The sequence below is a fragment of the Rhinoderma darwinii genome, chromosome 7 (genome assembly GCF_050947455.1).
Source record: "Rhinoderma darwinii isolate aRhiDar2 chromosome 7, aRhiDar2.hap1, whole genome shotgun sequence".
In the NCBI taxonomy this organism is placed as follows: domain Eukaryota; kingdom Metazoa; phylum Chordata; class Amphibia; order Anura; family Rhinodermatidae; genus Rhinoderma; species Rhinoderma darwinii.
In genome coordinates this window covers 83,510,609-83,523,966 of record NC_134693.1, presented here as the reverse complement: position 1 = coordinate 83,523,966, position 13,358 = coordinate 83,510,609, and the positions used below count along the sequence as shown (strand labels likewise).

Below are 13,358 nucleotides of genomic sequence, written 5' to 3'. Positions count from 1 at the left end.
ACTACTAGCACTATCATACGGTGGTTATATGATACTGCCAAACAGTGGGCATATAAAACTGCATGCACTGCCAACATAAATCCACCAAACAAAGCATATATATATATATATATATATATATATATATATATACACACACTAATCCTTCTCAATGAATTAGAATAGTGATCTATTTCCAGCATTTTTTTCTTTTAATGTTGATGATTATGGCTAACAGTTAATGAAAACCCAAAATTTTGTGTCTCAGATAATTAGAATATTATAGAAGCCCAAGTTCAAAAATGATTTTTAATACCGAAATGTTGGCTTACTGAAAAGTATGTACAGTAAATGCCCTCAATACTTGGTCGGGGCTCTTTTTGCATGAATTACTGCATCAATGCGGCGTGGCATGGAGGCGATCAGCCTGTGGCACTGCTGAGGTGTTATGGAAGCCCAGGTTGCTTTGATAGCGGCCTTAAGCTCGTTGGCATTGTTGGATCTGGTGTCCCTCATCTTCCTTTTGACAATATCCTATAGATTCTCTATGGGGTTTAGGTCAGGCGAGTTTGCTGGCCAGTCAAGCACAGTGGTACTGTGATTATTAAACCAGGTATTGGTACTTTTGGCAGCGTGGGCAGGTGCCAAGTCCTGCAGGAAAATGAAATCAGCATTTCAAAAAGCTTGTCAGCAGGGGGAAGCATGAAGTTCTCTAAAATGTCCTGGTGGACGGCTGCGTTGACTCTGGACTTGATATAACATGCCATCAATTTCCCCTGTGTGTCACCACTCTACTCCCTGTATGCCTACTGGCGCAATGTAACCCGTTCTACACCCACGCTGGGAGAAAAGCGGTTTGCCTTGCTTTTCCTTCTTTAAAAAGTGAGTCGTTGGCAATACGGCTTGACTTTTACATATTCATATAATATTTGAGCTTTTTTAATACTCTTTTGCTCAACCTCATACAACATTTTACATGCTTCTGCAAGTGGATTATTTTGTGTCATGAATGTACTTAAGGTTTTCAATAGCTCTTCATTGCAACCACTATTCTCTGGCATTTGCATCATTTGGGCTGCATCTTCATAAGGAACAAGAATATACAATTGAGCATATTTGCGCTGATCCATTTATTCTAAAACAAAAAGTCCCATAAGCCGGAGAAGATGCCATTTGTACTCTTATCCATGCAAAAGATAACTATTGACCCCTAGGCACACCGGGACACACCAGGATGTACAGTTACTGTGCGGTTCCCGGTGCCCACTATCGGAGACTGTGTGCGCCGGGAACCGGGAGGTCAGCTGTCTCCGACACTGGAGTCTTGCCGGACAGCATTGCATTGCCGCTGATTCCGGTAATTAACCCCTCTGGATTTAGGGGGTTTGTATCAGATCGGCAGCCCCCACAATGCAATCGCAGGGGTTTACCATCGTTGGCATGGCAACCAGAGGCCAATGGGTCAACGGCCTCCGGCTGGTCCCCATACGCTTCCTGTCAGAGTGACAGGAAGTCACTGAGTCGTCGACAGCTGACGCTCCACTGTTGCCGATCAGCGGTCCATTGCTGCTGATTTTGTCAATTAACCCAATAAATGCAGCAAACGATTGCGATCACTGCATCTAAAGGGGTTTGTAGCAGATCGGAAATCGAAGGGGTTACCAATGGTTGTCATGGCAACTGGAGAAAAAAGGAAACAATAGGAAAAAAATGAAAACGTTAAAAAAAAACGTCCCCCAAAAAACAAACCCTTACACAGCTTTTTTGACTGAAAAATAATAATTTATTGCTCTAAGAATATGAAGACAAAAAAATTATGTATTTTTTTTTAAAACTGATTTTATTGTGCAAACGCTGCAAAACTTTAAAAAAACTACATACATATGGCATTACTCTAATCGTATCGACCCACAGAATAAAGTAAAATTGTCATTTATAGCCCACGGTGAACACTGTAAAAAAACAAAAAACTGTTTTTTTCCAATTTCAGCATGCAAAGAACTGTTTTTTCCGTTTCCCAGTACATTTTATGGTACTTTAAATGGTGTCAATAGAAACTACAACACCTGCCACAGAAAATATGCCCTCACACCACTCTATTTAAAAATAAAATTTTATGGCTCTTGGAAGGCGGGGAGTGAAAAACAAAAATGAAAAAGCAAAAAGTGGATCAGTCCTGAATTCATTCATTTCTAATGAGAAAAACATCTATGACCACATGTGGGGTATTGCCATACTCAGGAGAAATTGCTTTAGAAATGTTGGGGTGCTTTTTCTTTATCCCTTGTGATAATGAAAAAATTCAACATTTTAGTGGAAAAAATGTTGATATTTATTTTCACGGCCTAATTCTAATAAATTCTGCAAAAGACCTGTGGTGTCCAAATGCTAACTATACCCCTATATATATATATATATATATATATATATATATATATATATATATATATATATATATATATTTCTTAAGGGGTGTAGCTTCCAAAATTGGGTCACTTTTGGGGTGTTTCACTGTTTTGGCCCCTCAGGGGCTTTGCAAATGTGACATGGCGCCGCAAACCATTCCAGCTAGATTTGAGCACCAAAAGCCAAAAAGAGCTCATTCCCTTTTGGGCCCTGCTGATTTTGATTTTTACAGACTAATTCCAATAAATGTAGCAAAAAACTGTAGGGTCAAAATGCTCACTATACCTCTAGATAAATTCCTTGAGTAGTGTAGTTTCCAAAATGGGGTCACTTGTGGGGGGTTTCCGCTGTTTTGGCACTACAAGACCTCTTCTAACCTGACATGGTGCCTAAAATATATTCTAAAATAAATGAGTACGCAAAGTCTATTAGGTGCTCCTTTGCTTCTGAGGCCTGTGTTTCAGTCCATTAGCACACTATGGTCACATGTGGGTTATTTCTAAAAACTTCAGAATCTGTTACAGAAAAAAATGGATTCCAAATAAATTTGGGCAAAAAAAATTACATTGATAAATTTCACCTCTATTTTTATTTCATTCCTGTGAAACGCCTAAAGGGTTAAGAGACTTTGTGAATGCTGTTTTGAATACTTTGACGGGTGCAGTTTTTAAAATGGGGTGATTTATGGGGACTTTCTAATATATAAAGCCCTCCAAGTCACTAAAGAACTAAACTGGTCCCTGAAAAAAATAACCTTTTGAAACTCACTTCCTGCCCCAGGTCCTGCATCGTGTCGGACGAGCGAGGACACATCGGCACCAGAGGCTACAGTTGATTCAGCAGCAGCATCAGCGTTTGCAGGTAAGTCGATGTAGCTACTTACCTGGAAACGCTGATGCTGCTGCAGAATCAACTGTAGCCTCTGGTGCCGATGTGTCCTCGCTCGTCTGACACGATGCAGGACCTGTGAGTGACGTCACAGCGTGATCTGGCAGAAGCTGGGCGTTCTGAAGAGAAGTGGATGATACTTCTCATCAGAACGCCCAGCTAGTAAAAGTATTAAAAACGCCCCGATGTACGCACATAATACACGCCCACTTGGACTTTTACTTTTAAACACACCCACTTGGACTTTTGCAAGCCTCATTTGCATAACTACAAAAATGGTCATAACTTGGCCAAAAATGCTCGTTTTTTAAAAATAAAAACATTACTGTAATCTACATTGCAGCGCCTATCTGCTGCAATAGCAGATAGGGGTTGCAAAATCTGGTGACAGAGCCTCTTTAAGCAATTTCTCCCGATTACAGCAATACCCCATATGTGGTACTAATACACTGCTGTTTGGACCCACAGGAGGGCTCAGAAGAGAGAGAGCATAATTTGGATTTTGGAGCACGGATTTTGCTGGAATAGTTTTCAGTGCAATGTCGTGTTTGTATTGCACTGGAGGGACCAAAACGGTGGAAACCCCCCAAAAGTGACCCCCATTTTGGAAACTGCACCCTTTAAGGATTTTTTTCGGGGTGTGATCACTTTTTTGACCACACGTTTTCTTTGCAGAATCTTGTGGAAATCTGGCGTGAACAAGATTAATTAAAAAATTTTCACAAATGCTTCATTTATAGGGCAGATTGTTCAGAGCATGCAAGTAAAGAAAAGCACCTAAACATTTATCATGCTATTTCTTCTGAGTTTAGAAATATCCCCAATTTGGCCCTAATCTGCTATTGCTGGACATATAGCAGGGCCAGAAAGTATTGGAACACTGCAAAGGTTTTGAGGCCTTATTTTACTTGGATGATTTTTGGGCACGTCATGTTTGCATAGGCCTAAAATATACTACACGGTATTACAAATCCTAGGTATTCATCTAGGGGTGTAATGAGTGTTTTTAGTTTTGTTATGGGGGATGTTCAATTTTTAAATGGTGAAGTGGTTATGGTAAGGGGCGGTAATTATAAATGAAAGGGACGATAATTATAAGGGTAATTTAGAACTCCAGAGAGGTGTGGTATATCTGGAAGAACTCCTTTAGACTCAGTCCCGGATGGGTGGGACAGATGAAGTGCTATCCACAGAAAAAAAAAAGCCCCCCCCCCCCCAGAAAAGGTATCGTATCCGTGCCAAAAGAGGCATAAGAAGAGACACCTTTGGCACAGTTACGACACCTTTTCTGGGGACGCCTTTTTTTTCTGTGGACGGCACTTCACCAGGAAAGTGCTGCCCTGGAACTATCCTGGGGACATCCCTACTTGCAGAGGTAGAACTTTCTTCTACCTCTGCCACATTCCCAAAGACAAGGGATTTGATCACCTTCTCCTGGTACTCCAGGTATGTCCCCTCCTGACCAGTGCTCCTGTATATTACAAATGTTTTGATTTCCGGATGGCATTGTACGGCTTGAGCATCTGGTCAGAAAAGTCCACTCCCCCCATGTATTTGTTATGGGCCTGGATGCAGACAGCTTTTCTGCTTTGTCGGTGTGATGCCACCTGTACGGCCTGGCATAAAAGCTACCGGGGGTTGACAGCAATAAATTGTGGAGCACAGAGATTTGTTTGCTCAACAATTTTGTCCACAATGCTGTCCGAAAAAAAGAGCTTGAAAAAGTACATTTCAGACAGCCCTGCTGTCCGGAATTGGACCACTGCAGCAGCAGTAAAGTCCAGTACTTGGGGAGTATAGGAGGTTGGGGGAAACCATTTGGGTTCAGGTGCAGGTGTAATCTGATCACTAACCCTCCTGCGATGAGGTTCCTCGGTGTCGCTTGTGGAGGAGGACAGAACAAAAGCGGACCAGGCATCACTCGAGGTGTCTGTGTCCGATGCGAGAATATCGTACGCCTCCTCCGCGGCAAATGTTTTGCGGGCCATTTTTATTATTTATAGTAACTGTATATGTACACTTGTATACTATAGTGCTGTACACAAAAAATGTATAATAGAACTTTTTTTTGTCTTTTTTTTTTTAATTAAAACACTAAATACACTAAATACTAATACTAAGTACACTAATATATTTTTTATTTTTTTTATTTTATGACACTTAAACTGACTAACACTTACTAAACTACACTGACAAAAAGACGATGACAAACTGACGCTGACTGATTGACAAACAGACGGTCTGACACTAACAGACGGTCCGACGCTGACTAACAGACGGTCTCATGCTGACTAACAGACGGTCTGACACTGACTAACACTGACTAAATTGACGCTGGCTAACACTGACTAAATTGACGCTGACTAAGGGGGGATTCACACGAGCGTGATTTGGCAGCGTGTAGGGCGCGTGGTTTTCGCGCGGCACGCAATGCCCTATAGAAGTCTATGGGGCAGTACACACAGTCCGTGTATTTTGCGCAGCGTTTGTTCGCTGCGCAAAATACGCGACAGGTTCAATAACTCTGCGTATTTCACGCATCACGCACCCATTGAAGTCAATGGGTGCGTGAAAACCACGCATGTCGCACGGAAGCACTTCCGTGCGAACTGCGTGTTTGCGCAACAGCTGTCAAAAGGATGAATGGAAACAGAAAAGCACCACGTGCTTTTCTGTTTCCAAGCATCCAAACGGAGTGTCTTTGCGAGGAGCGAACCCCGACAACCGAAGCTAACTTCACCGGGTTCGGCCAAACTCGTTTTGGCCGAACCCGGCCAAAAAATTTCCGGTCCGCGACGTCGGGAGACATTCACTGTGCATGGTGCTGAAAGAGTTAAACTGTTTCAGCACCATGGACAGTGACTTGCGATCCCAAAATACATGAACCTGTAAAAAAAAACGAAGTTCTAACTTACCGATTACTCCTGTCTCCTTCCTGCAGTCCGACCTCCCGGGATGACACTTCAGTTCAAGTGACAGCTCCAGCCAATCACAGGCCAAGCACAGGCTGCAGCCAATCACAGGCTGCAGCGGTCACTTGGACTGCCGCGTCATCCAGGGAGGTGGGGCCCGATGTCAAGAGAGGCGCGTCACCATGGACGCGTCACCAAGGACGCGTCACCAAGGCAACGGCCGGGAAGTTCTCGGTAAGTAGGAACTTTATCTTTTTTTTTACAGGTTTTTCGCTGTTGTGTTCGGCATTCACTGTCGAGGGTGCTGAAAGATTTAGCTCTTTCAGCACCTTGGACAGTGACGGGCATCGACAAGCCTCATCTCTATGATGCCGGCTGCGCGAAAATCACGCAGCCGCGCATCAGACACGCATGACACACGCAGCTGTCAAATAGTTTTTGCGCTCGCAAAACGCTGCGTTGTTTGCGCGCGCAAAAACGCAACGTTCGTGTGAATCTGCCCTAACACTGACTAGATTGACGCTGACTAACTGACTAAACTACACTAACAAATAGACGATGACTAACTGATGCTGACTGATTGACAAACAGATGGTCTGACACTAACAGACGGTCTGACACTGACTAACAGACGGTCTGACGCTGACTAACAGACGGTCTGACGCTGACTAACAGACGGTCTGACGTTGACTAACGGACGGTCTGACGCTGACTAACGGATGGTCTGACGCTGACTAACACTGACTAAATTGACGCTGACTAACACTGACTAAACTTTTTTTTAGAGTTTTATAAAAAAAACAAAAAAAAAAAAAACAAAACAAAAGCTCCATTATAGACTGGGAGAGGAAGGATGGGGTGATCACAGTTAAAGACTGTGATCAAGGGGTTAATGGGGTTTTGACGTTTTTTTTTTTTTCATTTTTTCTCTTCTAGACGTCCACAGGCTCCGATCTCCTCTACTTCCTGACTCCAACAGAGGAAGTCAGAGCCTGTGACGTTTCTTTTCTTCAGTTCTAAGCTCCGATTGGTAAGTCAGTACAGACTAACCAATCGGAGTGATCTCCAACAAGGGACCACTTTGATTAGTCCCGTGTAGTCTGCCCAGACATCAGGGCAGACAGACTGTAAAGTTAACCGCCGCTGCGGTGTTGCACCACGCGGCGGTTAACTTATAAAAAGTGCAGACGTAACTGCACGTCAAGGTGTGCGAACTAACTGCACACCTTGACGTACATTAACAGGAGGGTGCGGGAAGGGGTTAAAGTCCAAGGTGTCACGCGAAAACAACCTCAGAATTGCTTGGATAGGTTAAAGCATTACAAAGTTATTACCACATGTCAGATTTGAAAAATAAGATTCTGTCAGGAAGGTCAAAAGTGGCTGCAGCGGGAAAAGGTTAAAAAGAAGCCAGCGTAATTTTCTTAAATATGCAGAATTTTCCTCCTTTTTGTGGAATGACCATTGCGTATTTTGTGGCATTTTTTTCTGCAGAGTTCTGTTGCGGATTTGAGTGTGGAATTTGAAATAACATTGAAGTCTGAGAAGACAACATGGTTAGGATAACATAGAGTAATTCTATGCAGTAAAAATTATATGCAACCAAAATATGCAGTATTTACACCACATGTGAATTCACCCTACCAGTCATTCGTCTGCATTTTCAAAGCCGGCTTATTACAAAGATTAAAATCTGGTACAACAATGAGAAAAAATGTACTCTTCTTGGTTAACTGGTTGAATATTAACCCAGGTGACAAATTTGTTGTTTCTACTAGCCAAGGGTGTATGTAGGGGGGGGGGGGGCAGGCGGGGCCTGGGCGCAAGTAAGGTATGTTCACACGCAGTAGCAAAATATGTATGAAATTACAGAGCTATTTTCGCCTGAAAATAGCTCCTGATTTTCAGACGTTTTTGTAACTACTCGTGTTTTTCGCGGCTTATTTTACAGACATTATTGGAGCTGTTTTTCAATGGAGTCAATGAAAAACTGCTCCAAAAATGTCCTAAGAAGTGACATGCACTTCTTTGATGCGGGTGTCTTTTTACGCGCCGTCTTTTGACAGCGACGCGTAAAATGACACCTCATGGGAACAGAACACCGTAAAACCCATTGCAAGCAATGGGCAGATGTTTGTAGGCGTAATGGAGACGTTTTTTCAGGCGTAATTCGAGGCGTAAAATGCCTGAATTACGTCTGAAAACAGTGCGTGTGAACATACCCTAAGAGGGAAGGTGAGGAGTCGCGAGGGCCGCATCGTCCATGATGGCGGCCTGCTGCCTCTCTGAGGGGGCGGCGTCGCCACTGCAACCAACCGCCGCCACCCCCTCCTGCACTTTAATTGTACCTGCGTCTTTCAACGATGCAAGTGGCGCGATTACTTTGTAAGACTGCCGTTTGACACACCAGTCTTAAACTATTTCCCCCATTGAGTCCTTGAATTGCTGTCTACTGAAATGTTTCTAAAACATTCAGACGTGGCGGAATTGCTGTTGAAGTCCGCTGCGGACAGTCCGCAGTGGAATTCTGCAGCAGCCGTTTTTTTTATTTGTTTCCATACAGTTTTAGGAAAGTTAGTTCGGACGTTGCGAAAAATAATTGTGCGGAAATAATCATGTTTTCAGTACGTGACAGTTGTCCTGCAGCTAGGCAGGGACTCCTAGCATCGTACATAACTATGATGCTAGGAGCCCGGCTCCCTGCACTGAGTTCGGTCCGGGACTTGCGGCCGAAATACGTCCGTCAATTACGGACGTAATTAGTGTGTGTGCACATACCCTAACTCTAATAAGTTTCTCCGCTTTATCTGTTTCTAGGAAAGTTGGGCGGCAACTCATATGGCTGCTATTACAGCTTCCACCAGAGTTTTCACCCAGCTTTCCCAGACCCCTGAGTATAAGTTTGCTTAGTTATATAGTAATATAACCAATTACTTTTCTGCATGTGAGACGATGACATCTTAGTTGTCACCCTACTTTCTCAAAAGCAGATATGGCAAAGAAACCTAGGGCAATAACAACTTGATATTTTAAGGATATTTACCAGTATTTTTTTGCTAGTATCTTGTTGGACTCCAAATGTTTAATGTCACAAATAATGGAATAGGAAATGCATCTCCTCACACACAGGCTACTAATGTAAGTCTTCCTTTCTGGATATGTAAAATATCTGTGTGTCGTCGCCCCCAACAAGCACTGTACAGTCTGTCCATAGAGCAAATCCTGCTGCTGTGTTAAATTCATCTCTATATGGTGGAGCTAAATTGAAAAAGTGATATAGAAAGATGTCAAGCAGCATCTGTTACTGTACTTGAAACAGATTCTGAATTGGTTTATGACTATCATGTGGTTGTGACTCGCTAGCTGCTGTTTTGCTGCCACTGAATGGAAAATGAACGTGAGAGAAATGAGGGGCGCATGGAGGACTTCTGACACATTTGCACTTCCACATATAAGATATAAAATAACTATTCTTATTGACAGCGGTCCAGAAATAAAGGGTTGCGGCGGTTCTAGCACTTGTGCTGATTCGGGTGGCAATTGACATGGCGATCATTAATACTCTAATATCATCTACCATTGAAACTGTACTTGATTAGGAAACACAATGACTTTTGATATATATATATAGAAAGATAATTTATATATTAAGAACATTACATATTCAAATTAACTCCCTAAATGTTCCTCCTCCACAAAGCCTGAAGATTGGGAATAGAATTGTGGGGTATTATACTGAATGCTTTACTCTCGCTCACGGGATATGACATAGCTAATTACAAATCAGAAAGCATTCTGGGTATTCCCTATAACTTACTGTATACATTTAATTTACAGTATAACTTTTTTCAGGTATAAAAAGCTGTGTGAACAGCTGCGTCATCGTTTCTTTTCAGAACCACAATTCCCATGATACTACATTATGACATGATCTTCATTATGAATATGGCGGTATATGTATCAGTCTGCGACAATTCTTCTCAGCAGCCACAGGGCCTACAGGGAAACTCTGGCTATGGGTAGGATGGCAGACCTGTACCAACTAGAACTTCTTGTACACCTGTATGAGCAGAGAAATATTCTTGTAGGATACGCTTGGCCTAAAATTAGTATTACTGCAAGGATCACTAAAGAAAACTCTTCAGGATAACCAAATGTAGCCATAAAGCGATTTGTTTTACTATACAAAGCTATTACAGTAGGTGGAATGTAAGAGGCCAGAAGGTGTTCCTTCTGATGAATAATATTATATAAAAAGTGCACCCCTAGCTTCATTATACTACAGTTAACTGCTGATATAAAATACAAAAAGTCAAAACATTTCTTCCCACTACTTTATTAGATGAATTAGAATATAGCAAACGTGTCATGTAATAAGTGGGGTACAGTAAGCTATATGTATTCAGAATGTGTGACAGGTGATTAACATGCCCACTAGCAAAACGCCGCTGGAATTGATATTCTAATACTGGCAGTGTATGACAGATATGAATTACAGATGGTTTAACATGTAATCCTCTCCCATTATTCTGCTGCCGCCAGAACGGTGATGATGAAAAACTTCAAAGGCTCAATACATAGGTTATAGTAACAAGCTGATCTCTGAATGATGCGACTTCATGTATTTATTGATAGATGCCTCTTTGTCCTGTAGTGTTACAATGACTTTATATACCACGATCATAAGTCTTATATGCTGTATTCTAACCCTCGCACATGCATTGCTGCAGCTGAAATCTAAACACTCTGATGTCCTTTGTGGGGAAAGAAAAGCTACGAGAATTCATGAATACGCGACTGCAACGTATTTTATTCATATGTATGATCTCTGCCAACAGCATATAGTCCCCATGTGACCCCCAAATGACCACATAACTTACGTTGATCATGTGTGCCATCACAATTTGCAATGAATTACAATCATAGTGTTAACAATACACTGTAGCCCTGACAACTGCAAACTGTAAAATGCATATCGCCATGCGAGGTAAATACATTATCAATCAATTCGATCATATAGGTAGCAATTGCATCATGGATGTGTCCATTATATAACTAAATGGATCAAAAAATGGAGGATATCTGGATACATACCGGTATGATTTACAGTTATATTATGACGCATCTTCCTTTCTACATACATTTCCCCTTAAACATGGAACATATAGTTATTTCATGACTATTCTCTAATGCAGGCCTCCTTCACTAGGCAGGCCTAAAACCTGCATTTTACCACTGCCCTGCATCAGTATGCGACCGGGGCACTGGAAGGCCCATAGTAAAGACCATAACATTATACACATGTAGAGCACAAGCAACAAGAACAATGACTTATGTACTATGAAATACAATTGTACAAAACAACAAGCAATACTGGAAACAATAAGAAAATACCATATATCAATGCCAAGTGGAATGGAATGGCTATCCACATGGCAAAAATGGCATTTCTACAAATAAAAGCAAATATTATGCATGTGAGCCTGCAATATAATCATCAATGTATCATCATTATCTTCAGATATTATGATGTCTGGGATCACGTACCTGATGACAATCCTACCACTACAGAAGGAATGTTATTGGAAATGGAAGGAATAGATAGAGAATAGGTTTATACAGTGCCATGTATTCAGAATGGCCATTCAGAGGATGGAGAATGCAACAGCTACTACAGATATGAGGCACACTGCAAATCCACGTAAAGCGGATAAAAGGTTAGCATGGGATCACAATTCTAGATGGCAGTTTATGGTGTATTTCCAAGAAAATGGGTAAACAACAAAACACTGATATCAATGCACATACCTGGGCTTGAAAACACAGTTCCTCTAGTCTGCTGGGTTAAAGCACTGGACATGGTGTGATTATGCTCTCCTCTCTTCTACCTTGCATATCCACATAAGCAAACAGGGTGCAGAAATACATCAAAATCAGGTCATATAAAAGGAATGGGGATGTGCTGTGACGAGTGAAATCCTTCTAGCAGACAAGATCCTTCCTAGCTCTGAGCAGCAAAGGCAAAAATTCAGGAATGAGATGAACAAATGATGGATTCTTCAGTACAGCACAAGGCAAGGCAGGGATACGAGGCTCCTTCTGTGGTCAGATCCTGGAGCTCTGGAAGGCTTATTTGTTTCTTAGCTGATCGGTGCTGTTGCTATCTGCAGCATACTGGTCTCGTGTACAACACCCCCCCCATCCTATAGAGGAGAAAGAGAGATTCAATCAATATATTATTAGAGAGAAGACGCTCGAAAGGGGGGATCAGGCATCTAGATTCTCTTAACCCCCAAATCCATAGTAAAGAGCAGGGGGAATGGGAAATAGTCATGCATTATTTATCATACTCTGAATATGCATGCCTGCTGTTAAAGATAGGCAAGAATATTTATTGGCAGCAAGAGAGGCACCCTGCAAGTAATCTGTGACACACACCATCACACACAATCACACACTATCACACACTATCACACACAATCACACACTATCACACACCATCACACACCATCACACACCATCACACGCCATCACACGCAATCACACACCTGTGAAAGCCATTCATTCTGACATGTCATGACATACACATACATATATTACATATCTGTACAATTATTCCTGGACATTAAGCTATTGTATGATACATACATTTACATGGCACTGATATGGCTGTATACATGGATGGAACGTGTCAGACATCGTGATGATGGCTACCTTACGCATATTGCAATATATACTCCATGACAAGTCTAAGTTGGCATATGGCATACAGAGGTGCAATGATGTACTTACAGATATGTCATTCACTTCCAACCCTGTACTGCAGAGACCTGATTTCTCATCCCATCCACGCTATGCACACACTGTCAGGATCTGGGAGAAGGGAGAATTTCCTTGTTAAGAATCCCTTCCCTGTGACTTGTGCTGAAACTGATTGGATCTCCAACGTCATGTTCTCTAATAGGGGAGGAGCTCCCCCTAATGGTGGTTTATAGAACTGTAGCAAAGTTTTCTACTGGGACACACTACTGTGTGCTAAAGATACAGTTGAAACATATTAGCAACAGAGTTGCTCTACTTATGGCTTAGGCTAGGGCTACATGGCAACTTTGGCCGTAACACAGGTCACGCGTCCATAAATCGCTGTATCGCGCTGTGTACATTGCAGCAGTG

General features: G+C 42.0%; 1 protein-coding gene across 1 annotated transcript in view; it reads right to left on the bottom strand.

Moving 5' to 3' along the window:
- GRIN2B (glutamate ionotropic receptor NMDA type subunit 2B) overlaps nucleotides 1–13,061 on the bottom strand; it is a 1,262,499-nt gene extending 1,249,438 nt beyond the window's left edge. Inside the window, exons 1-2 of the mRNA XM_075833626.1 lie at nucleotides 12,978–13,061; nucleotides 11,994–12,388 (exon numbers count right to left, since the gene is read on the bottom strand). The gene's annotated coding sequence lies outside the window, so the exon portion shown is untranslated. The remainder of the gene's footprint in view (nucleotides 1–11,993; nucleotides 12,389–12,977) is intronic.
- Between the last annotated feature and the right edge of the window lie 297 nt (nucleotides 13,062–13,358).